We start from the raw sequence: 25,214 nt of genomic DNA, 5'->3' as shown, positions 1-25,214 counted from the left end.
AAATCAGCGTCTGTCTCACTCATGCACCTTCGAAAATTCGACTTTATTCTGTACAGGGTATTTATTACTATCTAAAACGACCAGAGCGGCCTGTAGGGAAGTCCACTGATGGCCGCTGTACTCGTAAAAACTTCATTTTCGCAATATTCAAGCGTTAAAGTCGAATTTCGGAAAATCGAGTCGTCTCTCTCACACCAATGCGATGTGCGAAGAAGACGAGGTGATTTCTGAAATTCGACTTTAACGCTTGAATATTGCGAAAATGAAGTTTTTACGAGTACAGCGGCCATCAGTGGACTTCCCTACAGGCCGCTCTGGTCGTTTTAGATAGTAATAAATACTCTGTACAGAATAAAGTCGAATTTTCGAAGGTGCATGAGTGAGACAGACGCTGATCTAGGCAAGCCAGATGGCCGTAAGCCGTGAAATATAGTTCAACGATTATCCGGTGGCAGCGCTCGTAGTATTTTTCGCCTATTTTGACATTTTTGGACAAGTTACCGACAATGTCGATAAAAATATAAATTGGTCGATAACTACAGTAGATAACTACAACTTAGCCTTATAGACTGGGTATGCCATTGCGCATGGCATCGCGCATGTCACATAATTCAATGGCAAACTCTTGTACGTATTGCTAAAACTGTAAAACATGGTATGAAGAATAAAAAAATTGCTGTTTGTACGTTTAATTAATTTAGTAAACAATTCTGTTAACAGAGAGAGAGAGAGAGAGAGAGAGAGAGCAAAATGACAATAACATTATTAATTTTACTATATGAATATTTATTGTAATATGAATTTATAATTGTTAGTGAAATTTAACGATTTTCGGCCGCGTCTGCCCCTTGTCTGCCAGCGTCCGCGCCCTCCATTCAAACTTCTATTGCCCTGGTTGGTGGCATGGCCATGACCATGGCCACCGCGACCGCGACCGCGACCGCGACCGCGCCCGCGCCAGCGTCCGCGCCCGCGGCCGCGCGCGCGGCCCCCACAGCCGCCATACAGCAATTTCTTCAACAGTTTCTTCAACTAAAACAGTAAAATTATAATTACACATTTTTATTTTCCAAAAAGTATCACCGACATGTAAATTATTAAATGAAACACACACACTTCCAGGCACAATTCGATATGTTGGTAATGATAAGATTCCACGAACATGTAATTTTTTCTTAATAAATACATCGTAATAAATAAACATCAAACACTTGACTTACATTATCTGTTGGCGGCCTGTCGTTCTCTTTTTCTTTTTTTACATCTTCTTTTTTCTTTTCTTCTGCATCCTTTGCATCAATCTCCATCTGCATATAAAACGATTTATTTATTTTTTTAACGTAATGTAATAATTAATTGCTATCATGTAATAATATTATTTTCTTATATTCATAATGTTATACATACCTCATGTGACGTGTTTTCTGCCATGGCGAAGCTTGTAATGACGAACAAATGATTATCACGACCGATGGCGAGTCCCGATCATCCACACACATACAAGGTGTCTCACAACTCGTGTAACTCAAGGTAAAAGGATGGTAGAGGATGTAATTCTGAATAAGATTTTCCTTCGCAAAAATGGGGTTAAAAGCTTCGTTTTTTAATTATTAACGAAAAACAGGGACCATTTTTGCAAAGGGAAATCTTATTCAGAATTACATCCTCCACCACTCCTTTACGGTAGTTACACCAATTGTGAGACACCCTGTATACAAGTATCGAGAAATAAAGAAATGCCTTCTCACCATGCATTTTTCGAGCGGAAAAAAATATATCACAGTATAGTTCGCGACATTTTACTGCGATAACGTACAAAAGTAAGGTAAAACGATCGCGAATTATATTTTTTTTTCTTTTTTTCTATTTTTTTTTATTTCACTGTAAGTGTACACTGTGTGTTTTAAACAGTGTGTGAAAAATTGTGAGAAAAGAATTATATTATTATATTATAATATTTTTTTTTCTTTTTTTTCTATTTTTTTTTATTACACTATAAGTGTACACAACTGTGTGTTTCAAACAGTGCGTGAAAAATTGTGAGTAAAGTTTGTAATATGAACATGATAAATTTGTGCATTGCCGAAGGCGAAGAAACGGTGGAAAATGTGTATAATACGAAAGGAATGAAGAAAACATTGCCCCTTTCAAAAAGAAGATATTCACAAAGAAGGCTGTGGCGCAAAAGAAGAGAATGCTTATTAGCCGCTCAGAAGAAAAAATTGGAAAATGTTGACGGCATAACTAACAAGAAGAAAAATATTGGTGTACAATTTATAAATCAGCCGTCAACATCCGATGGGATTTATTGTCCGTCGGAAGAAATTGAGGAAAATACCATATCCGCGGATAACTCAGACCTGGAAGAAAATTTACTAATAGAAAAAATAAGAACGACCGAGTCAGAAAAAATGTCCTCTATCTACAATGGCTCGAGCATTGTGAATATGCGCCATATGTTTGAAGAATTGAAAAAAATGAGCAACCATGCCGAGAACAGGGAAGACTGTGGAATAAAATATCTGGAAATAACCGGCATAAAACGGTCGGGCCTGAGGACAACCCTCAGCGTAGTGTGCACTATGTGCCATTATAAAGGTGATATCCACAGTCAACCTGATGAAGTTCAAGAAATGAATATCAATCAAAGTGCCGTGGCTGGTACGATATTTACTGGTGGCAGCTACGCCCAATTGGAAGAATTTCTTGCTGCAATGAACATACAATGTATGTCGAAGAGGCAATATGTAAAGCAACACGATGAAATCGTGAATTCGTTGATTGCTGCAGCAGAAAAAGAAATGATAGCAGCGGCTGAAGAAGAAAAGCAATTAGCTATTGAAAGAGGAGATATTCTTCCAGGTTCTGGAATCCCGCACATTCCCGTCGTTGCCGACGGGAGCTGGATGAAAAGATCATACCGCACCGGAACATATAACTCTGCGTCGGGAGTTGGCGCAATAATTGGATATCGCACCAGAAAAATTTTATTCATCGGAGTGCGGAACAAAACATGTAAAATTTGTGATTGTGCTATAAGAAGAAAGGAACAACCCCGAAAACATGTCTGTTTCAAAAACTGGACAAGGAATCAAGCGTCCACCGCTATGGAAGGCGATGCCATAGTGGAAGGTTTCAAAACCAGCGTGCAAAAGCGGGGATTGATTTATTCCACACTAATCGCTGATGGAGACAGCAGCGTATATAAAAAAATTATTGATGCCGATCCGTACAAAACAGAAATTCGTGTGAAGAAAATTGAATGCACAAATCATTTGTTACGGAATTTCTGCCGAAAAATGAGAGAAATTGCAAAAAAAACGACAGCAGGAAGTATGAGGAAAGCTGTTGAAAATAGCATTCGGCGGATACGGACGGCGATAGTAAAAGCCGCGCAATATAGAAACAAAGAAAATGTATCGACCAACGAAAAAATTAAAAATTTATACGGCGATATATATAACATGCCAAGCAATGTCTTCGGTGAACATACGGAGTGCAATCAAATAAAATACTTCTGCGACGGGGAAAACAAAGCGAACGAAAAAAATATCGTCCCACAATTAAAGAATATGGGAATATATCAACAAATTAAGGATATACTGAAACCATTAGTAGCTCATGCAGAAAGCTTATTATACAGCTGCAACAATAATAGCGTGGAAAGCTTTAACGGGATCGTCGCCAAATATATTGGTGGAAAAAGACTGAATCTCGGAGAAAGAGGTTCGTACACGGCAAGATGTGCAGCCGCTGTATTACAATACAACACCAAAGAAGCACTATCCCGCTTGAGTATAAGGATGAACAAGAAACCGGCCACAGCTGTATGCAATATGGAAAAGAAAAGAAAACGTGCCAACAACATAGTCAATGAAAAACGTCAAAAAAATATTGGAGCGCGAGCACAAAAAAAATTACGCTCCCAAAAAGATTTTGATTATGGACCAAACGCTGCACAAGCAGATATGAATCCAGATATTTATAAATTGGAAAAGGAAAAACATTTGAAAATGCTCCAGAAGTGGCAAGAAAGAAAAGACACTATTGAAAAGGAAACAATTGGGCAAAGCAGAAATCAACGCTGGTACAGTTATAAATCAAAACTTTTAACAGCGTCCAATTTTGGAAGCGTTTGCCGTCGCAGAAGTGATACATTATGTGCGAACTTGGTCCGAAAAATATTGTATCCGAAAATAATTAGTGTACCTGCAGTTAAATACGGGCAAGAATGTGAAGATATTGCCCGCCAAGAACTGGAAAAATGTATAGGTACAGAAATCAGAGAATGCGGAATTTTTCTCGATAGTTCGCATCCATTCTTGGGAGCATCACCGGATGGTGTTATTGACGAAGAGGGCATCGTTGAAATCAAATGCCCAAAAACCGCTGAGAACTTGTTGCCGGAAGAGGCAATCAAGTCGATTCCGTCTATCCGACGGATATTTACAGAAGAAACAGGTTCTGAACTAAGCAAAACACATACATACTTCTACCAAGTGCAAGGCCAACTGCACATAACAGGTAGAAAATATTGTATATTTTGTATTTGGACCCCGAAAGGGATAAAATGCACTGTCGTCCAAAAAGACGACGCATTTTGGCAATTCGAAATGGAGCCAAAATTAATTCAATTTTACATGCAATGCATGTTACCGGAGTACATAGACAGCCGGTATAACAGAGGTATGCCCATTAGGGAACCCTCATTCATAATAGAGGCAAGAGAGCGCTTGAAAAAGCGAAAGAGAACTGTTTCAGAATCTAATACAGAAGTTGTAACAGTCCGGCGTCGCACTGTACTGTAAAGTGCAGTACCATCGATCTTTACCGATGGTTGACAATTGCATTCTGCAATTGTACTCGTGGATGATGCGATCACACGAGTTGCTTGACACCGGAAAAATGAAAAACAGTAAACGTTGCAACGGTCCAGTGTCACACTGTACTGGAAAGTGCAGTACCATCGATCTTTACCGATGGTTGACAATTGCATTCTGCAATTGTACTCGTGGATGATGCGATCACACGAGTTGCTTGACACCGGAAAAATGAAAAACAGTAAACGTTGCAACGGTCCAGTGTCACACTGTACTGGAAAGTGCAGTACCATCGACCTTTACCGATAGTTGACAATTGCATTCTGCAATTGTACTCATAGATCATGCTATCTATCGAGTTTCTGGACGCTGGTAAACCGTAAATAACTAAAAGCACTTTAAACCCTTTCCCTTCCTACAAAGCAGAACTCGTAATTAGTTGCACATTGCGGAGCGATTCCTGAGTACCCGCCCACCGTACCCACACTCCCGCTGTAGACTGCCGTGTGACATCGTTCTCCAGGGGCATCGTACGATACATTTGTCAGAATCCATCCGTGAGTAAAAATTTTGCTTGCACTGTTAATAATTTTTATTGTTACAGATTATTAAAGTAATTAATACTATATTTACGTCTATAAATATCTTACATATATACATAAAATAACAATAATATGTGTTAGATATTGTTTTTATATATCACGGACTTCGTTCATTCTTTCAGCATCCTCGCCTTCCCCACTCTGCGGCCACGTCCATAATGAACATTGTTCCCATTCATAAATCGTTCAAGGACAAAATACCAACGGCTAATTGACTTCAATGATTCCCCAAAAATGCATTCAAGCTAACATAATTATTATTGTGCAAGGGCAGTGGCGTTCTGGGTGGGGGCCCAGGACGCCCTGCACGCTGCCCCAGGGGGGACGGTGGTGCCTCGGTGGTTCGGGCACTACCGTAAGGATTAGTTTTGGTTTTATGGGAGGGAGGTCTTTTCCGATCTTCCACGGGATGACAGACATGGTACAAAGGCCCCAGTCGTGTTCTTTAAGAGTCCCTGGGGTCTCACTCATGGGTTGGAGAAGGACCATCGTGGGGGTTTTAGTGGGTAAAAGTCCCACATAACCCCGCGCCCTCCCCCAAGGGTGCGAAGTATCTTTGGAAGATTTCCCCCACGTAAAAAAAAAAAAAAAAAAAAAAAAAAAATATCATTGTAGTTAAACGATAATCGTTTGACCTCGTTGTTACATAAAAATAATATTTAACATAAGCATATCATTTTATCTGTTGTAGATACTTTGTAAATGAAAAAACCGAATCAAGCAGAGAAGAAGTAACAGCTGATCTAGCAAATATGGAACAAGATCAGTGACAAAGCAAGAGCGAGTTTCCTCCACTCCTATTTAAATAAAAGACATCAGATAACGAGCGGGTTGACGCGTCAATAACAGTAATCAAAAAACGGAATGCACAAAGCGTGAAAAAATATAGTATTGTAAAAAATGTCACTGTCCTACATGTGTTTCAATGAACGATAAATAAATATAATTTCTATACAGATTTTATTGAATGTTGTGGAGTCAGAATGAATTGAGGACTCGAGCATAAGAGATTGTTTTTCTAAAACGACACATATGTTAGAATGACGCCTAATATATTATTCATTCCTTCAATAAAGATTTTCTCTGAATTGTATTTCAGAAAACCTTATAATAATAATTTTTGACGTGTTTTAGTCAAACGTATGCAAATTTATCAAAAACACCGGATCTCATTTACGATACACAATAGTATGGAATCGGAGAAAAAATTTGTATATCGGTTGCCGCGAATCAAACCCGGAACCACAGATTCGTAGTCACCGGTTCTACGCACTTACCCGCACAATTTCCTGAAATTTCAGTTTCTAATAGTCATAATACCGGAATCACATTACACCGAATTTTGATAACAGAAAATAATATAACACATTATCTCTTGCCGCCTGTTAATTCGTCTTCTTATTATAAAATATATTTGAAATAATTATGAATAATTATCAAAATGTGACATTAATGCATTAGCTTTTAATGCAAAAATCTTTTTGAATTATTGTTATACATTTCTATATTCATAAGATAAAAAGAAATTGTATATAATAGTACATGCGGTAGTATTTAAATAATACTGGAACTATTGTAGACAATATTACGTAACCTAACCCATATTAAAAGTATTACAAAAAAGTAAATTAAAAAAAATATAACATGAAAAAACTAAAACTGTTCAACCAACGGGATTTGATCCCGCGCTCTAAAACGAGGCACGATTCCTATCAATTTCGCCAATAATACTTTAGAACTGATTTTCTACGTTCCTGAATATAAGGAAATATGACGTAAATAAATGTGGTTTTTCATTCTTTACAACTACAGTTTGCAATATAAAAATATGAAAAAATTCTATAATGTGTGCTATTTGAATCTCAATGTTTTAGAATTTTTTCGGAATTTTTGTACGAGATTAAATAGCCAAAATAAGCCAAAAACCGAAATTTTGTTTTTCCCTTTTTACTGCCCCCATGGTTGAGATAAGGGGTTGAAACTTGATGTAAGATGTCTTTTTTTGATATGCTATCGACTGTCGTATTGGATATTTCATTTGGCTCAAGTGCATTTTTGATCATCCCCTCCCTCTTTCCTCGAGTCGCGCTCGCTAGGATTAGGAAACTTGGCTTTCCGTATTTCTACAATTTGCTTGACGTCTAAAAATAGATTGATAGATATGGCAACAGCGTAACAATCCGGCAACGATGTCTTCGCGTCATTTCTCTGCCGAAAGGTGGCGGGTAATAGGAATAGGAATAGGTAGGCAATAGAGTTTAGGTATATTTCTAGATCTAGTCGATAGATGACACGACACGAGTTGTCTAGTTTACAGATTTTCTATTTCTAGTATTCTCCGTTCATAGACATCGTCGCTTCGATCGATTCGGAGGTAAACAAAAACGGGACACTCCCCTTAATTCGCAAAAATAAGAAAGAATTAGGCATACGTCAAGTCATTAAGGACAGGACCCCTTTTTGACTTATCTCCGAATCGATCGAAGCGACGATGTCTATGAGTGGAGAATACTAGAAATAAACAATCTATAAACTAGACAACTCGCGTTGCGTCATCTATCGACTAGATCTACAAATATATCTAAACTCTATTAGCCACCTATTCCTATTCCTATTACCAACCAACTTTTGACAGACAAAGGACGCGAAGGCCTCGTTGCCGGATTGTTACGCTGTTGCCATATCTATCAATCTACAATATTTTTAGACGTCAAGCAAATTTTAGAAATACGGGCTCGAACCAAGTTTCCTAATCCTAGCGAGCGCGACTCGAGGAAAGAGGGAGGGAATGATCAAAAATGCACTTGACCCAAATGAAATATCCAATACGACAGTCGATAGCATATCAAAAAAAGACATCTTACATCAAGTTTCAACCCCTTATCTCAACCATGGGGGCAGTAAAAAGGGAAAAACAAAATTTCGGTTTTTGGCTTATTTTGGCTATTTAATCTCGTACAAAAATTCCGAAAAAATTCTAAAACATTGAGATTTACATAGCACACATTACAGAATTTTTTCACATTTTTAAATTGCAAACTGCAGTTGTAAAAAATGAAAAACCGCATTTATTAATTTTACGTCGTATCTAGTTATATTTAGAAACGTAAAAGGATACTGCAACAGCATTATTAGCGAAAGCGGTAGGACTCTTACCTCGCAATTGGCGGATGTTTTCTAGGCGTGGGATCGAATCCCCGTTAGTTTGTGGAACCCTTTAGTTTTTCATGCTATGTTTTTAATTTTCTTTTTTGTAATACTTTCAATATGGGTTGGGTTAGGTGATATTATCCATAATAGTTCCAGTATTATATTAAATACTATTGCATATACTATTATATACAATTTCTTCGTAATTATTCATAATTATTTCAAATATATTTTATAATAAGAAGACGAATTGACGGGTCAATAAAGAAAATATAAAAATTCGACGAAGGGCGTCATCGCTGCGGTGACGCATCTTCTCCGTCGGAGATTTTGAGGCAGAGCACCGCACGAGGAGGTGGAAAGGACGAGCGGACTGACTTCTGAACCGCGAAGCGAACGAGTTGATTCTTTTTTTGTTGTGTTGCGAGTTTACCTTTATTTTTAATTAAAAATATACATATAAAATTTCTTGTTATATATTGTAATCCTACAGAATTAACAGCCGGCAAGAGGTAATGTGTTATATTATTTTCTGTTATATAAATTCGGTGCAATGTAATTCATTTATTACGACTATTAGAAAACAAATTTGCAAGAAATTGTGTAGGTAAACGCGTAGGGTCGGCTGCTACGATTCTTGTGGTTCTGAGTTCGATTCCGGCAACCGATATTATCGCACTTTTTCTCTCCAATTCCATAATATTATGTCGTAAATGAGATCCGATGATTCTAATAATGAATTGTGGAGAATAAAAAATTCTCCAAAATCTAACGATTAAACATTTTTATTCTTGCACCACAGTCTATTGTAAGATTTTATTTTGCTTTGGTATATGCACTATATGATTTAAACTTATATTTAGTCTAGCTGTAAGAATTTCGGTGTGTATGAAATGAGATAATGAGTTGTTTGCCTGAGTCCGATTGAATGCTGCGTAGCGTTTGCGATAGGATGTTTAGATGATCGGATCGAGTGTCGCGTTTGGTGTCCGAGTTCGAGGAATGATTCCGGGCGAGAATACGTCAGCGTGCGTGGCGATGAATGTTTTTTCGTGCGAGTCAGTTCATCACTGTTTGCGGAAGCGAATGGTCGAAGACCATCTCTGTTAATAAAGCACGGAAAAGTTAAAGGTGGAAAATTGAGATTTCTATTTTCCCTGAACAGTTGAATTACGTGATGCGCGCAATGCAATGCGCAGTGTCATACCTTGTCCCGAAAATTGTACGCAGTTACCGACAGTTTCGTATTTTCATCGACGTTGTAGGTAATGTGGCCAAAACCGCGACAACATGCGACTAATACTACAAGCGCTCCAAGTAGATAATCGTGAAACTATAATTGCATGGCGGAACATCGTTGACAGGCGCCGGTGTGCAAAATCGTATTTTCGATCTTACGTCTTTCAGAAATGATAAATTGACAAAAAATGGACCAACCCGACATCGTACCATTACAGTAATGTCGCGCTGCTATCGTTTTTGGAGAGTAAATCTCTAAATTTTGCGTAAAAGCAAAAATACGGCGCAACGTGTCTAGGAGCGGCCATCTTGACTGTCAAAATCTATGTCTGTCTCACGTGTACGTCCGAAGAATTTTTCGTTTTATTCAGAATGTGATGTTTATTGACGTAAAATCGATAACAGCGCGATATTGTGGATAGCTAACGGTGCTAAAGTTATCCTCAGAAAGTGAATTTATGCAATTTTCGAGACGTAAGATCGAAAGTACGAAATCGGAGCTCTCTCTCGCACATCGCCTATACGTGCATGCGCCGCTATGTGTTAGTATACAAGCACAGTTACTGCAGGATCCTGCCCTTAAGGCTAGGATCCCGCAGTAACTGTGCGTGTACACTAACACGTGACGGCGCATGCACGTATAAGCGATGTGCGAGAGAGAGGTCCGATTTCGTACTTTTCGTTTCACGTCTCGAAAATTGCATAAATTCACTTTCTGAGGATAGCTTTAGCACCGGTAGATATGCCCAATATCGGGCTGCTATCGATTTTACGCCAACAAACCTCACATTTTGAATGAAACGAAAAATTCTTCGGACGTACACGTGAGACAGACATACAGTGAGTCATAAAATTATTGGCACAGGGATACATTTAAAAAAAAAGGCGTCAAACAAAGGGTTTGCAAAAGTATTTTTACTATTTTTTCTTTCATAACATGTTCTTTACACTCTAAGCTAACTGAACAATACAAAAGAATAACAATATTTATTGTAAACAAAAGAAAATAACAATTCATAACACAATGTGTACATTTTCGAGGTCACAAAATTATTGGCACATATTGTAAAATAATTAATTATAGTACTATTCTTAAATGAAAATTCGCTTTCTAGTATTTTGTAGGATAGCCTTTTTGCTTAATTACCTCTGCCAATCTTTTTGGCATTGATTCGATTAATTTTTTAATATAATTTTAATATAATTCCATTCGGATTTTAATTTAGTTTCCAAAACATTTTTGTTAGTAATACAATGTTTTCGTACTTGGACATCAAGTTTGTTCCAAATCATCTCAATAGGATTGAGATCGGGCGATTGTGGGGGTGTTTCGATAACTCTGGGACAATTGTATAATAGCCACTCTTTTACAATGTGTGCTTTATGTTTCGGATCGTTGTCTTGATAAAACAGGAACTTATCTAAAATACCCATTTTTGAAGCACTCTGTTTTAAATTGTTTCGCAAAATGTCTAAATACATTGTTTTATTCATTGTTTCGTTAATAACATGTAAGTTCCCTACGCCATAATAACTGAAACACCCCCATACCATGACGCTACCGCCTCCATGCTTCACAGTTGGTTGCAAATTTCTAGGCTTCAATTCTTCATTTGGTTTTCTCCATACTGTTGAACGACCATCTGATCCCCAGACATTAAATTTAGATTCGTCACAAAAAATTACATTATACCAAAAGTCAGAAGTTTTCAATATGTATTTTTTGGCAAAATCTAATCTTTTTTTCTATTAACAGCACTAACTAGTGCTTTTCGTCTGGCGATACGACCATTATAAGAGTGTCTTCTAAGTACTCTTCGTACTGTTTCATTAGAAATTGTTTTTCCACAAAAATTTTCCAACATTGCAGTAATTCTGGGAGCACTTGTTTTCGGATCTTCTTTTACTTTTCTTACAATAAAACGTTCTTCTGATGTATTTAAGCTTCTCTTTCTACCACGTCCATACTTATTTTCTATTTTTCCTTCCCTTTCATATTTTTTAATAATATTTCTTACTGTACTATAGCTTCTTCCTATAATTTTACTTATTTCTCTATACGATTTCCCATTCTTCCAATGCGAAATTATAATATTTCTAATTTCTACACTTGTTTCTCTACCTTTATTAACCATTATAATACAAACTTTCGTAAAAATTGTATTTACTGTAAATTTTTACAATTCAGCGTCGCTCTTTGCGAGTCAAGGATACACTAAGCAATGTTACAATGTTCTTATGGAAAACAAAAGCATTTGAAGCTCATGATATTCAACTGGACTTATTGAATGCAGACTGTGCCAATAATTTTGTAACCTCGAAAATGTACACATTGTGTTATGAATTGTTATTTTCTTTTGTTTACAATAAATATTGTTATTCTTTTGTATTGTTCAGTTAGCTTAGAGTGTAAAGAACATGTTATGAAAGAAAAAATAATAAAAATACTTTCGCAAACCCTTTGTTTGACGCCTTTTTTTTTAAATGTATCCCTGTGCCAATAATTTTGTGACTCACTGTAGATGTAAACAATCAAGATGGCCGCTCCTAGACACGTTGCGCCGTATTTTCCGTTTTACGTAAAATTTAGGCATTTACTCACCAAAAGCGATAGCAGCCCGACATTACTGTAATGGTGCGATGTCGGCTTGGTCCATTTTTTGTCAATTCATCGCTACTAGAAGAAATGAGACGAAAAATACGATTACGTGCACTTGCGCCTTTTTTTTTTTTTTTTTACGGGGGGAAATCTTCTACAAGACGCCCCCACTCCCCGGGGGAGGAGCAGGGGTAGTGTGGGATTTCTACCCACTAAAACCCCTCGGTGATGCCCACCCTCTGCGGCATGGCGGGCTATGGGGTCGTGCCATATTTGTCGCCACGGCCCGCCAATGTGCCGCCTTGCGACCAAACCGTCGCCCTTCTCGTGGGGAGGAGAAGCCTCCCCACACAACAATATTAAAACCCACTCCACCCTTATCGGAGCCGACGACGTCGTCACGCCCGCCGTCGTCTCCACACACCTGACGGCGTGCAATGGTGCCATGGGCCCCCGCCCATGACACCTGCGGCCATGGCGGCCTCGGTCAATCCCGGGAACTCCGACACCCCGCACCAAGACCGCCGACACTCATGCAAGGAGATGGGGACCGACGTCGGGGAGGGCGACGCGATCGCCATCCCACCACTTCTCTCTACTTACTAACTACACTCACACACACACAATCACACCACAAGCACGCTGACACACACACCAACACATTCACTCATCTTTCACACAGTGGGGACGACGCGGTGAAGCCGCGCTGCCCCACTACCCTCAAGAGGGCGCCCGAGAAGCGGGTCGCCTTCTGCCTCTCATTCTTCTTCCATCCACTCCGCGCCTTTCCCTATCACGCTCTGCCTCCTCCTTCTCGAGATCACCGTCTCGCAGAAGGAGGCGACAGCCTTCCATCCCCCGTCATTCTTAAGCATTCGCTCAACCACATCTCCCAGGCAGGCAGCATCACACTCAAGCTCACACTCTAGTTGGTGCCTCTGCAACGCGAATGCAGGGCACCGACCCAGCACGTGCTGGGCGTCGTCGGGCCCAGCACCACCACTCTCATGACACATCGGTGTCCGTTCCCTTCCGATCCGGCACAGGTACTCCCCGAAGCAACCATGCCCGGTGAGCACCTGCGTGATTCGGAACGAGAGCCGCCCGTGGCCGCGGTCCATCCACTGCTCCATTCGCGGAAGGACCGCCCCGACAGCGCGCTTCCCCACGGCCCCGCTGGAGGACAACTCATCCTTCCAGCGGGAGACAGCAGCGCGTCGGGCCTGGAGCCGTACCTCTTCGACGCTGGGCCCTGGCTGGGCACCCTCTACTATTCCCTCCTGACGGAGGGTGCAGCGGTATCTATATACCGCTGCCTCCACCTCGGCCTGATGGCGCCAGGGAATTACCCCAGCCAGAACCATAGCCGACTCGTAGGAGACCGTGCGGTACCTCATCACCACCCTGACCGCTAGCCGCCGCTCCACTTTTCGCAAAACACCTTGCGAGCGACGACTGGCAGCCAGGTCGGCAGCCCAAACTGGGGCGCCGTATAGGGCCATGCTCCGCATGACCCCCATATAGAGCCGGCGCACCTTCTCACTCGGACCTCGCAGGTTGGGCAATAGGCGCGCCAAAGCGCCTGCCACGCGCTCCAACCTGGGGGCCAACGCGTCGAAGTGGGCCTTGAATCTCCAGCGGCTGTCCAGCCGGAGTCAGAGATACCGCATCTCGGACCCGATCTGGACCTCGGCCCCGCCTACCCGGACCGACGCTCCGGCAGGAGGCCGGCCCCCACGTGTCCGGCAGAAGGCCATGACCTCTGTTTTGTGGGGAGCTACCTCCAGCCCGAGCGTCCGGATCTCGGCAACGACCACCGATGCTCCTAACTCTGCGAGACGGCTGGTCCTCGACCAATCTCGCCCCACTGCCAAGATGTGCGTATCATCCGCGAAACATGTAATGAACAAACCCGGTGGCAGTGGGGCCCGCAGAGCGGGGTCGTACCCCACGATCCACAGGTGCGGCCCGAGTACCGCACCCTGGGGCACACCCCGCTCGACTTTCCAAACTCTAATGGCGCCCGACCGATCAACGCAGTCGATCGACCTCTCCTGGAGATAGTCCCCTATAATAGCACCTATCACCGGGGGGACCCGGTGTCTATCCAACCCCTCTATAATTGTCCTATGGGGCAGGGTGTTGAAGGCGTTCACTATATCTAGCGATATAGCGATCGCCACCCCGCCCCTTGACGTGGCCGACTGGGCGATGTCTCTTACGCGTTGGATCGCGTCTATCGTATTCTTCCCTTTACGAAAACCGAACTACCAGTCGGCCACGTCGGGACCATCTCCGGAGAGGTGATCGGTGAGCCTTTTTGCAATAATCGTTTCGAAGATTTTACCCACCACATCTAATAAAATGATCGGCCGGTACGCCGAGGGCTCCCCTTCGGGTTTGCCCGCCTTCTTTAGGAGGACCAGCCGTCCCCTCTTCCAAAACTGCGGAAACGTCCCGTTCTTCAAACAGGCGCTGAACAGGCCCCTGAGTCTATCACCCAAAAATGGGAGTGCCAAGGCCCAAGCCCGGCCCGGGATGCCGTCAGGGCCTGGTGCAGTATTGCGCGCACTGGCCCTCTTGACGGCATAGACGAGCTCCTCGTCCGAAACCCCCATATCGTCGGTCCACAGAAGGTGGGCCGACGACCCGGAGCGCGTCGGTGGATTGTCGTATTGCGGAAAAAGTGACGTGCACTTGCGCTTGTCAACGGTGTTCCACCATACAATTATAGTTTCACGATTTTCCACTTGGAGCGCTTGTAGTATTTGTCGTGTGTTTTCTTGGTTTCGGTCAAGTTACCTACAATGTCTAGGAAACCACAAAACTGTCGGTAACTACATACAGTTTTCTGGACTAGGTATGACACTGCGCATTCCACTGCGCACGTCACGTATTCAATTCAATTTTCCACCTTTAACTTTTCCGCGCTTTATTAACAGAGATGGTCTTCGGCCATTCGCTTTCGCCAACAGTGACGAACTGACTCGCACGAAGAATTACTCATCTCCACGCACGCTGACGCATTCTCGCCCGAGATTATTCTTATCAGGCATTCTTCGAACTCGGACACCCAACGCGACATTCGAACCGATCATCTAAACATTCTCTCACAAACGCAACTCAATATCTCATTTCATACGCACAGAAATTCTTACAGCTAGACTAAATAAAAGTTAATACCATATAGTGTATATACCAAGGCAAAATAAAATCTCAATTTCATCAGTATCGTCGGATCTTATCTCTCAGAGAGAAAAAGAAGTGCGATCTCGGTTACCGGGAATCGAAACTTTTTTATTTTTGACTTTTTCGTTGTCAAACTTTTACCAATTAATTCTTTATATTTTTCCGATTAAAATGAGACCAACCACGATATAATTTGGACTATAGTTACTGGTTTAATTGACGATAAAAGTTTCTCGCGTCGAAGAGAATAGCGAGTCAAAAAGAAAGAGACGCTACGATCGTGGCAGTCGGCAAAGATCAAAAGTCTGTTCGATTGTTTGCAATACTTGAGCATTGCTAATTTTTTTTATTTTTCATCCATTTTTTTATATAACTTTTTCCATCATATTCGTGACGTTTTCCTGATTAAAATGAGACCAAACACGACGTAATTTGAGTTATATTTACTTGCAATATCTTATTAGAGTAAAATCATCGATGTACGCGTAACACTTGAAATTACAAGTAAATATGTCCCGAAGTATGTCGTGTTTGGTCTCATTTTAATGAGAAAAATGTTACAAATATGCTGGAAAAAATTTCAAAAGAAAAAAATCGGAAATAAAAAAGTTTTATTCTTGCATTAGGAGTGTCTTTAGGTTTTGGTGAGGTAAAAATAAAGTTTTGTTAACTATTTAATAAAAACAATAATAATTTATTAATAAACGTATCTCTTCGTTGCGCGTGTGTTCGGCCGAGAGGCGCGATTCATAATGCCACGAGGCTTGTTGCCACGCGTACCCCTATAAAACAACAGCGAATCGCCCCGCGTAACGGTTTTTGGGAAATTTCCTATCCCCCAAAAGTACCTCGCATGACCGTTGCTAATAACGGTCACGGAAAAAAACCCAAGCCGATACAATAGTACCTTTACGATATACACCTCAGACCCGAAAGATTTGCGTATATAAAATATTCACTGCACCTTTACGATATACGCAAAACCTCAGACCCGAAAGATTTGCGTATATAGAATATTCACTGCACCTTTACGATATACGCAAAACCTCAGACCCGAAAGATTTGCGTATATAGAATATTCACTGTATGTCGTATATGTTCGAAAATGTACAAGAATTTCGCGCAACCAAATGAAAATAAAAAATCAAATAAAACGATAACTTATGACAGATTTTTCTAGCGTTGCGTCCTTGATTCGTTACAATACATACAGCCGAATAAGGTAATCAAATGTGCTATTGAGCCAAATCGAACACCCAATACATCAGTCGGTAGCATATGTAAAAGGAAAAAATCGAATTTCTAGTTTTTGGCCTATTTTACTGAAACGTTGAGTTTCACATAGCGCATATCATACAATTCTTTCATATTTTTCGAGCGCAAAGTGTAATTGTAAAAAAACAATAACATATCATTAGGATAATCGTAATGTAACAGTCAAGCCTTTTTATGTTCCATTATTTTCATATGAAACTTTTACTATTACAATTTTGACATTTTTCTAATTAAAATAAGACTAAACACAACATAATTCGAAATATATTTATTTGTAGTTTCAAACGTTACGCTTACATCGAATGATTAGTTGAATTAATAAAACTCTTTTTGCTTTTATATTGCGTAGTTGCCTCGTCACACATGTTTCCTAGAACCTAATTACTTTTACGATTTTTTTATTTTCAAACCTATGACCAAGCAAATAGTTCACAATAATTCAAATAGTTCTTTCTTCTTCTTCTTCTTGCGTGTTCTCCTCCTCTACTTTTTTCTCTTCTTCATGTTTATTTTGTTCCTCAGTGGAGGCTATATCTATCTAGAAATAAATAATTTACATATTGTAAATTTGTAATTAACACTGGCAAGACACCGTATGCGTGACATTGTACGCAAACTACTTACTTCTTCAACTGCTTTCCTCAAGCTCTTGAGGTTATCCATGCTCGCTGGTCACTTTGCAAATGCTGGATCGTCGATCGATGCCGAGGTTCAAAGATATGCACCCCACCACTATCCCTCACTCCCACCACTATCACTCATTCCCACCACCGACTCTCAATATGGGTACGCATATTACATCACATTACGTTCTTTTTTTTTTTTTTTTTGACGAGGGGAAATCTTGCATAGACCCCCCCACTCTCCGGGGGAAGAGTGAGGGGAGTGTGAGATTCCTACTCACTAAAACCCCCCGGTGGTTCCCACCTCATCGGACGGATGGCTGAGGCGACCAGTGCCTACTCTCATCCCCGGCCATCCCCGTCAACGCTGTAGCGCCTCTTCTCGGTCATCAGAATGTTCCCTCCCCTGTGCTTAAAAACACTGTCGGCCACGTAACCACGCCGCAGCCGACTCGCCCAGACCGCGTGTCCTGCAACTTCGAGCCCCCGCTCGAAGCTCCTGCGGCCTTGACAGGCACCGGCTGTGGGTGCTGGTGTTGTTGTGCCTGCCAACTAACTCCCCGGACGAAGTAATGGCTGCCACCTACTTCGTTCTTCCCTCTTGACGAGGGCGGCCGCGACTTGGCATCCTCTTCGGTGGTCGCTCCTTTCTGCGCCTGGGCTTGGGAGCGCACCCGCGAGCCCCCAAGCGGTGATTGGCCGGCCGGCCAAGGTCGCGGCATAGCGGGCAAGTTGTAACGTCCACGCTGCATTCGGCTACATTGTGGCCCTCTTCGCCGCACTTATAGCATAAGTGCGATCGGTCCTGTTCCTGACCGCACAGTGCAGCTGCATGTCCCTTGTATAGGCACCGATAGCAGTGCATGGGCCTATGGGGTAGCACTACAACTCGGCCAGTGGTCACCCTGACCTTTCCAACTTCTTCGATTTTTCTCCCTGCTTCTAGGGAGCATCTCACCCAGACGGTTCCCAGACTCCTTGGGGTCCTCTTAATCTCTCCCACATGAATATCGTCAGGAGAGCACTGGCCTATCTCGACGAGAGCCGCTTTCACCTCCTCTTCCGTCGCAGCGTCGTCCAGTATCACATTACGTTCTGCAATATCCGAATGCAACGTATCGGAATTTTTTGCATTACGTCTACGTATAGTGTGATTTAGTTTTTAAATTATTTAGTTATTTACCTTTTTTTTAGTATTAATTTTATTTAGTTTATTAGTATTTTGTTTAGTATTTTTATTATTTTTTTTGTTCGAAAGTGAAACGAGTGAAATGAAAGTGAGTGCATCGAAAGCGCGTGCACCGAAAGTTAGTGCACCAGAAGTGAGTGCAACGAAAGTGAGTGCACCGGAAGTGAGTGCAACGGAATTGAGTGCACCGGAAGTGAGTGCAACGGCAGTGAGTGCACCAAAAGTAAAAAGAAAATTATACGCCTCAACGAAGAGGTACTCCAAGAAAAAAAGACTTCATAAAAGGCGATATAGTTTAGATGCTTCGACAAGGAATACAACACTTGCTGAGGAAAGCGAAAATCAGCCGTCAACATCCGACGGAAGGACCTCCATGTTCTCAATATGCGAGGCAGTACCAATAGCACAAAATGAAGAAACTTCAGAAGATACGATATCAGCACACACCTCAGATGGCGAAAACGGTACCTGGACCGTAGAAGAAGTACCTTCAACCCGGCCAGAAGAAACGCCGTTTTTTTCAAAGGGATTAAACATCGTAAACATGCAGCACATGTTTGAAGAGATGAAGAAAATGAGCCATCATGCCGACAATAGAGAAGACTGCGAGATAAAATACTTGCAGATAACTGGCATGGAACAGTCGGGCTTGAAGACTACCCTCAAGGTAGTGTGCACTTTGTGCCACTATGAAAGGGAAATTCACAGTCAACCCGACGAAATTGAAGAAATGGACGTAAACCGTAGTGCCGTGGCTGGAATAATGTTTACTGGGGGTAGCTATGCGCAAATGGAAGAATTGTTGGCAGCAATGAATATAAAATGCATGTCGAAAAGACAATTTGTAAAACACCATGACGAAATAGCGAATTCGTTGATTGCCGCTGCGGAATCAACGAATGAGAGCAGCGGCCGAAGAAGAAAGGCGATTAGCTGTTGAAAGGGGCGAGATATTGCTCCACAATCTGGAATTCCATACATTCCCGTCGTCGCCGATGGGCGCTGGATGAAGAGATCTTATCGCACCGGTGCATATAACTCTGCGTCGGGCGTTGGTGTAATAGTTGGATATTACACCCGAAAAGTTTTATTCATTGGAGTACGCAATAAGAGATGCAAAATTTGCGAATGTGCTGCAAGAGAACAGAAAAAACCACGAAAACATGTATGCTTTAAAAATTGGAGCAAGAGCCGAGCATCCACCGCTATGGTAAGCGATGCCATTGTAGAAGGATTTCAAACCAGCGTCGAAAAGCGTGGATTAATATATTCCACGCTAATCGCTGGCGGAGATAGCAGCGTGTACAAAAAGATTGTAGACGCAGATCCGTATAAGACAGAGATTCGTGTAAAGAAAATTGAATGCACGAATCACTTATTACGGAATTTTTGTAGAAAAATGAAGGAAATTGTAAAAAAAACGACTGCAGGTACACTGAGGACAGCTGTGGAAAGCAGCATCAGATGCGAACAGCAATTGTAAAAGCCGCACAATATAGAAGTAGTGAAACTGTATCAACCAGCACCAAAATTAAAAATTTATACTACGACATTTACAATGTTCCAAGCCACGTGTTTGGCGAACACGCCGATTGTAATAAAATAAATTACTTCTGCAATGGACAAAACAAAGAAAATGAAAAAAACATCGTTCCACAGTTGAAGAATATGGGAGTGTATCAACTAATAAAAGAAATACTTCAGCCATTAGCAGCTCACGCAGAAAGTTTATTATATAACTGCAATAACAATCCTGTGGAGAGCTTCAATAGCGTAATTGCCAAATACGTCGGTGGAAAAAGGTTAAATTTCAGCCAAAGCGGTTCGTACACGGCAAGATGTGCTGCTGCCGTGTTACAATATAATACGAAGGAACCATTGTCAGCATTAAATAGAGCGATGAAGAAGAAACCGTCACGAATTTTATCACACATGGAAAGAAGCAGAAGTACGAAAAATGAAGAAAATGTTCGAAAACTAAAGGAAACAGGAACCGCGACACGTGTTCGTAAACAATTTCCCTCCGAAAAAGATAATGATTATAGAGCAAACGCTACAAGGCCAGACATGGATGAAAATATTTATAAGTTGGAGGAAGAAAAACATATGGCAGTGCTCCGTAATTGGCAACGAAAAAAAGATGCTGTCCAAATGGAAACAATTGGACAATCAAAAAATTCACAGTGGTACATTTACAAAGCAAAACTTCTGACAGCATCCAATTTCGGAAGTGTGTGCCGTCGAAAAAGTAGCACATTATGTGGTAACTTAGTTAAATGATTAATATATCTGAAAATTGTTAACGTTCCTGCAATTAAATACGGGCAAGAGTGCGAAGAAATTGCGCGTGAAGAATTGAAGAAATATACAGGGAAAAATATTAAAGAATGCGAAATCTTTATCGATAGTTCTCATCCGTTCGTAGGAGCATCGCCGGATGGTGTCATCGACGAAGAGGGCATCGTAGAAATAAAATGCCCCAAAACAGCCGAAAATTTGTTTCCAGAGGAAGCTATTAAAACGATTCCGTCTATCCGACGCATATACGAAGATGAAGAAGGTACTGCGCTCAGCAGAACCCACCAGTACTTTTACCAAGTGCAAGGACAATTGCACGTAACGGGTAGATCGTACTGCATATTTTGCATTTGGACGCGGAAAGGGATAAAATGCACAACCGTTGAAAAAGAGGACAAGTTTTGGGAAACTGAAATGGAACCAAAATTAATTAAATTTTATATGGAGTGCATGCTACCGGAATATATAGATAGCCGGTACAACAGGGGTATGCCTATTAGGGAACCCGAATATATTACAGAAGAAAGGAAGCGCCTGGAAAAACGGAAAAGATCAGTGACCGAAGGTCAGGTAAACATTCGAAAAACCCGCCGTCGGACTGCGCTGTGAAGTGCAGTTGGTGAGTTAAAATTATAAAAATAAAAAATGTTGCAACGAACCGCCGTCGGACTGCGCTGTAAAGTGCAGTTGCGGACGGTGTCCCGCATGCCCTTGCTTGGCGTGTGCCTACTGACTTGTTGGTGGGTTGAAATTATAATTATCCAAATTATCTTATCCAATATCATCCATCCTGTCCCATTTTATCCCATCCTGATGGAAGAAGCCCACCACCTTCTCGTGGTTTCCATCGTCCGATAATACTTCTTTTCAAACAATATTAACATTAACAAATATTGGGTTGGCAAGTAAGTAATTTCGGCTTTTTAGTGTGAAATAATACTCAATTTATTCTATACAAAAAATGAACTTTAATCAGTCAAGTATTTTCCATTCTGTTCGATGACTTTTTGCCACCTTTCTGGTAACTTCATGATCCCGCGCTCATAAAATTTCTGGTCCTTAGCAGCAACAAACTCAACCACGTGCGATTTGAGGGCGTCGATATTACTGAAATTTTTACCATTTAAGAAGTTTTGTAAACTTCGAAATAAATGATAATCCGATGGTGCAAGGTCGGGGCTGTATGGGGGGTGCGACATCACCTCCCAACCAAGCTCCAATAATTTGGTACGTGTTGCTAAAGATGTGTGAGGCCTCGCATTGTCGTGGTGGAACACGATTCCTTTGCGATTTGCCAATTCTGGCCTTTTCTCTCTGATTGCTTCCTCCAATTTCACAAGTTGTTGGCAGTAAACATCTGAGTTGATCGTTCGGTTGTTCGGAAGCAGCTCAAAATACACAACACCTTTGTAGTCCCACCAAATTGACAGCATTATCTTCTTTTGATGCAACTCAGCTTTTGATATGGTTTGCGCTGGTTCATCATGCTTGGACCATGATCTTTTTCGATTAACATTATTGTAGACAATCCATTTTTCATCGCCAGTGATAATTCGTTTCAAAAAAGGGTCGATTGCATTACGTTTGAAATGCGTATCACAAATGTTGATTCGTTGTGTTAAGTGAATTTCTTTCAATTCGTGCGGAACCCAAATATCGAGCTTCTTAACAAGTCCAAGACGTCTTATATGATTTTCAATCGTTGTGTGCGATACATTCAACTGTTTTGCAATCTCTCGCACAGTTATATGACGATTTGATTCAATTATGGCTTTCATTTTGTCATCATCAACTTCAGAAGGTCGACCAGAACGTTGGTCATCTTTCACTGAGAAATCTCCAGAACGAAATTTATTGAACCAATTCTGACACGTACGTTCTGTTAAACAATCCACGCCATACACTTCGCATATTTCTTTGTGAGCCTCAGCTGCTTTCTTACCTTTATGAAAATAAAAAAGTAATATGTGTCGAAAATGGCTATTTCTGCACTCCATGTTAAAACTGACCGTAAACCAACAGTTGTAAACAAAATTACACGAAATTTGTTTCTATAGCAAGCTAAATGTATCGACTACCAAATCTCAAAAGAAAAGAATTCTAACATTGACAAAAGAATAACAAAACAAACATAATGCTATCTACTGGCGCAAACCGAAATTACTTTCTTGCCGACCCAATATTTTTTTTTTAAGTAATAATAAAGTGAAAAAAAGTTGTTGAAATTTAAATATCATAAAAGAAGTATTATTTGCTAAGAGTGGGTTCCTATCATAATTTCTTTGCGTACTAATAATTTGTTACAGATTTTAGAACGAAAAATTAGAGAGGAAATGAATTTTCGTGAGTATGGCGGCACACTACATCGGGCGAATCTCGCAGAATGCACCGTGTAATTCCTCATTACGAAAGAGGAGAAAAAGATCACTTTGTTCATTGAAAGGATATTGCGTTGCAGGTAATGTATGCTTTTCAAACAAAATGTAGTATTTAATTTGAATTATTACAGTTATTTGGCGAAAAATAAGCTGGAGATTCCAGAAAATAAAATTTTGCACAATAGTCGATATAATACGAGCAATAATAATCATGTATTTATATCATTTCATCTGTTGCAGATACTTCGTAAATAAAGAATGCCAAGCAGGGACGTCTAACAGCTGATTCATCTTCTGCGGTCAACGCCCTGAGATCGGAAATTTTGTTTACTTTGAAAGGTCTACCTGTTACCCGTGCGGCGCAAACACCAAAGGAAATCAGTGACACGGAAAGAGGCAGGTTCTCCCACCACCTGCTTGGGCACGCGACACTGGAATAGATCAGTGCGGTAAGGCAGGTATAACAGCGAAGAGAAATGAAGAAGGACGCGAAGGAAGAGATATTATTTTAAAACGTGTAATTGATTTTTACGTGCGTATCAATGAATAGTAAATAAATGTAATTTTTTATCAATTTTATTGTATTGTATTATGGTATCGGCAGAATAACCCTAACCTATCCTTCTGTTTCCTCCTTTCGCGCCCGCTGCGATAGGGAAGCTTGGCTCGAACCCTTAGTCCTACAAGTTTCTTGATGTGTAAAAATACATTGATAAATATAGTAACAACGTGTTTTAAATAATTATCAATAATTATCGTTACGCACGAAATCACTCAGTTTGGGTTTAAAAAAAAAACTTTAGAAAGAGACAGCGATACAGAAGACAAGGGGGGATAGAGTTTCGAACGTTCGGCAACATTAAAGACTCGTGCGTGTTCTGTCTTTTAAATTAAAAAATTCAAATTCTTTATTTTTGGTTTTTCGTCAATGGAACTTTTACCATCCTATTTGTCTCGTTTTTCTGATTAAAATGACACCAAATACGATATGATTACGATCGTAATTACTTATGTAACAAGCCATAAAAGTTTGGGATGTAACATTTACGGTAGAGATACGAATTTCTCCTAACGGCTTGCTATACAAGTAATTATGATTTCAATTATACCGTGTTTGGTACCATTTTAATCAGAAAAACGAGACGAATACGATAATCAAAGTTTCATTGACGAAAACCCAAAAATAAAGAATTTTGATATTTTAATTTAAAAGACAAAATATGCACGAATCTTTCATGTTTGCCGAACGCGTCAACCTTCTGCTTCTCTTTCTTTTCCATTCGCCGTCCTCTTTTATGTTAAAAACTTTAATCACTCGTTACACACGCAATTGTTAACGTAATTATATCATGTTTGGTGTCATTTTAATCAGGAAATCTAGACAAATACAACAGTAAAAGTTTCATGAAAAAATAGTAAGAAATAAGAAAGTTACAATCTTTTCCTTTGCTTGCATTAGTATGTGTCTCACCGATATTTGATCCTCGTCGTTTCGGCGACCGATCGTGTTTCATTCTTGACTGATTTCGAGGGTTAAATTTTAACATTTACGAGTTAAATTTTAACATTTACAGTAGAGATCTTTTTAAACATTTACGGAGTGAATACTGTATTTCTTAACCCATACTACGTTACAATGTTATTGATTATTGTTACAAAAGTGGTAATCGAACAATCTCGAATGACTGAATCACGATATCTGAATCCGCGGTATAATCGATGATCGGTCCAGCTCGCAATATGATCTGACTGTGACTAATGTCTTATCATATCTGTCTCGCACGCGTCTACCTGCTTCTGTTTTTATACTCTTTCTTATCTCCAAGCTGCTAATAATTCTGTTGCAGTATCA

At 40.6% G+C, this 25,214-nt stretch overlaps 1 long non-coding RNA gene across 3 annotated transcripts in view; it reads left to right on the top strand.

The window, feature by feature from the left end:
* Nucleotides 1–23,941, top strand: part of LOC105663862 (uncharacterized) — a 129,932-nt gene extending 105,991 nt beyond the window's left edge. Inside the window, exon 4 of one of the 3 annotated variants that reach the window (XR_013040519.1) lies at nt 23,603–23,941. This is a non-coding gene — a long non-coding RNA (uncharacterized LOC105663862). Of the gene's footprint in view, nt 1–815; nt 1,517–6,113; nt 6,375–23,602 lie in introns of those variants that run through there. The other 2 variants (XR_013040520.1, XR_013040522.1) reach the window with 2 other exon arrangements.
* The last annotated feature ends 1,273 nt before the right edge of the window (nt 23,942–25,214 follow it).

This window comes from Megachile rotundata, chromosome 2, assembly GCF_050947335.1.
Source record: "Megachile rotundata isolate GNS110a chromosome 2, iyMegRotu1, whole genome shotgun sequence".
Classification (NCBI taxonomy): domain Eukaryota; kingdom Metazoa; phylum Arthropoda; class Insecta; order Hymenoptera; family Megachilidae; genus Megachile; species Megachile rotundata.
This window is presented reverse-complemented; position numbering and strand designations above follow the sequence as displayed.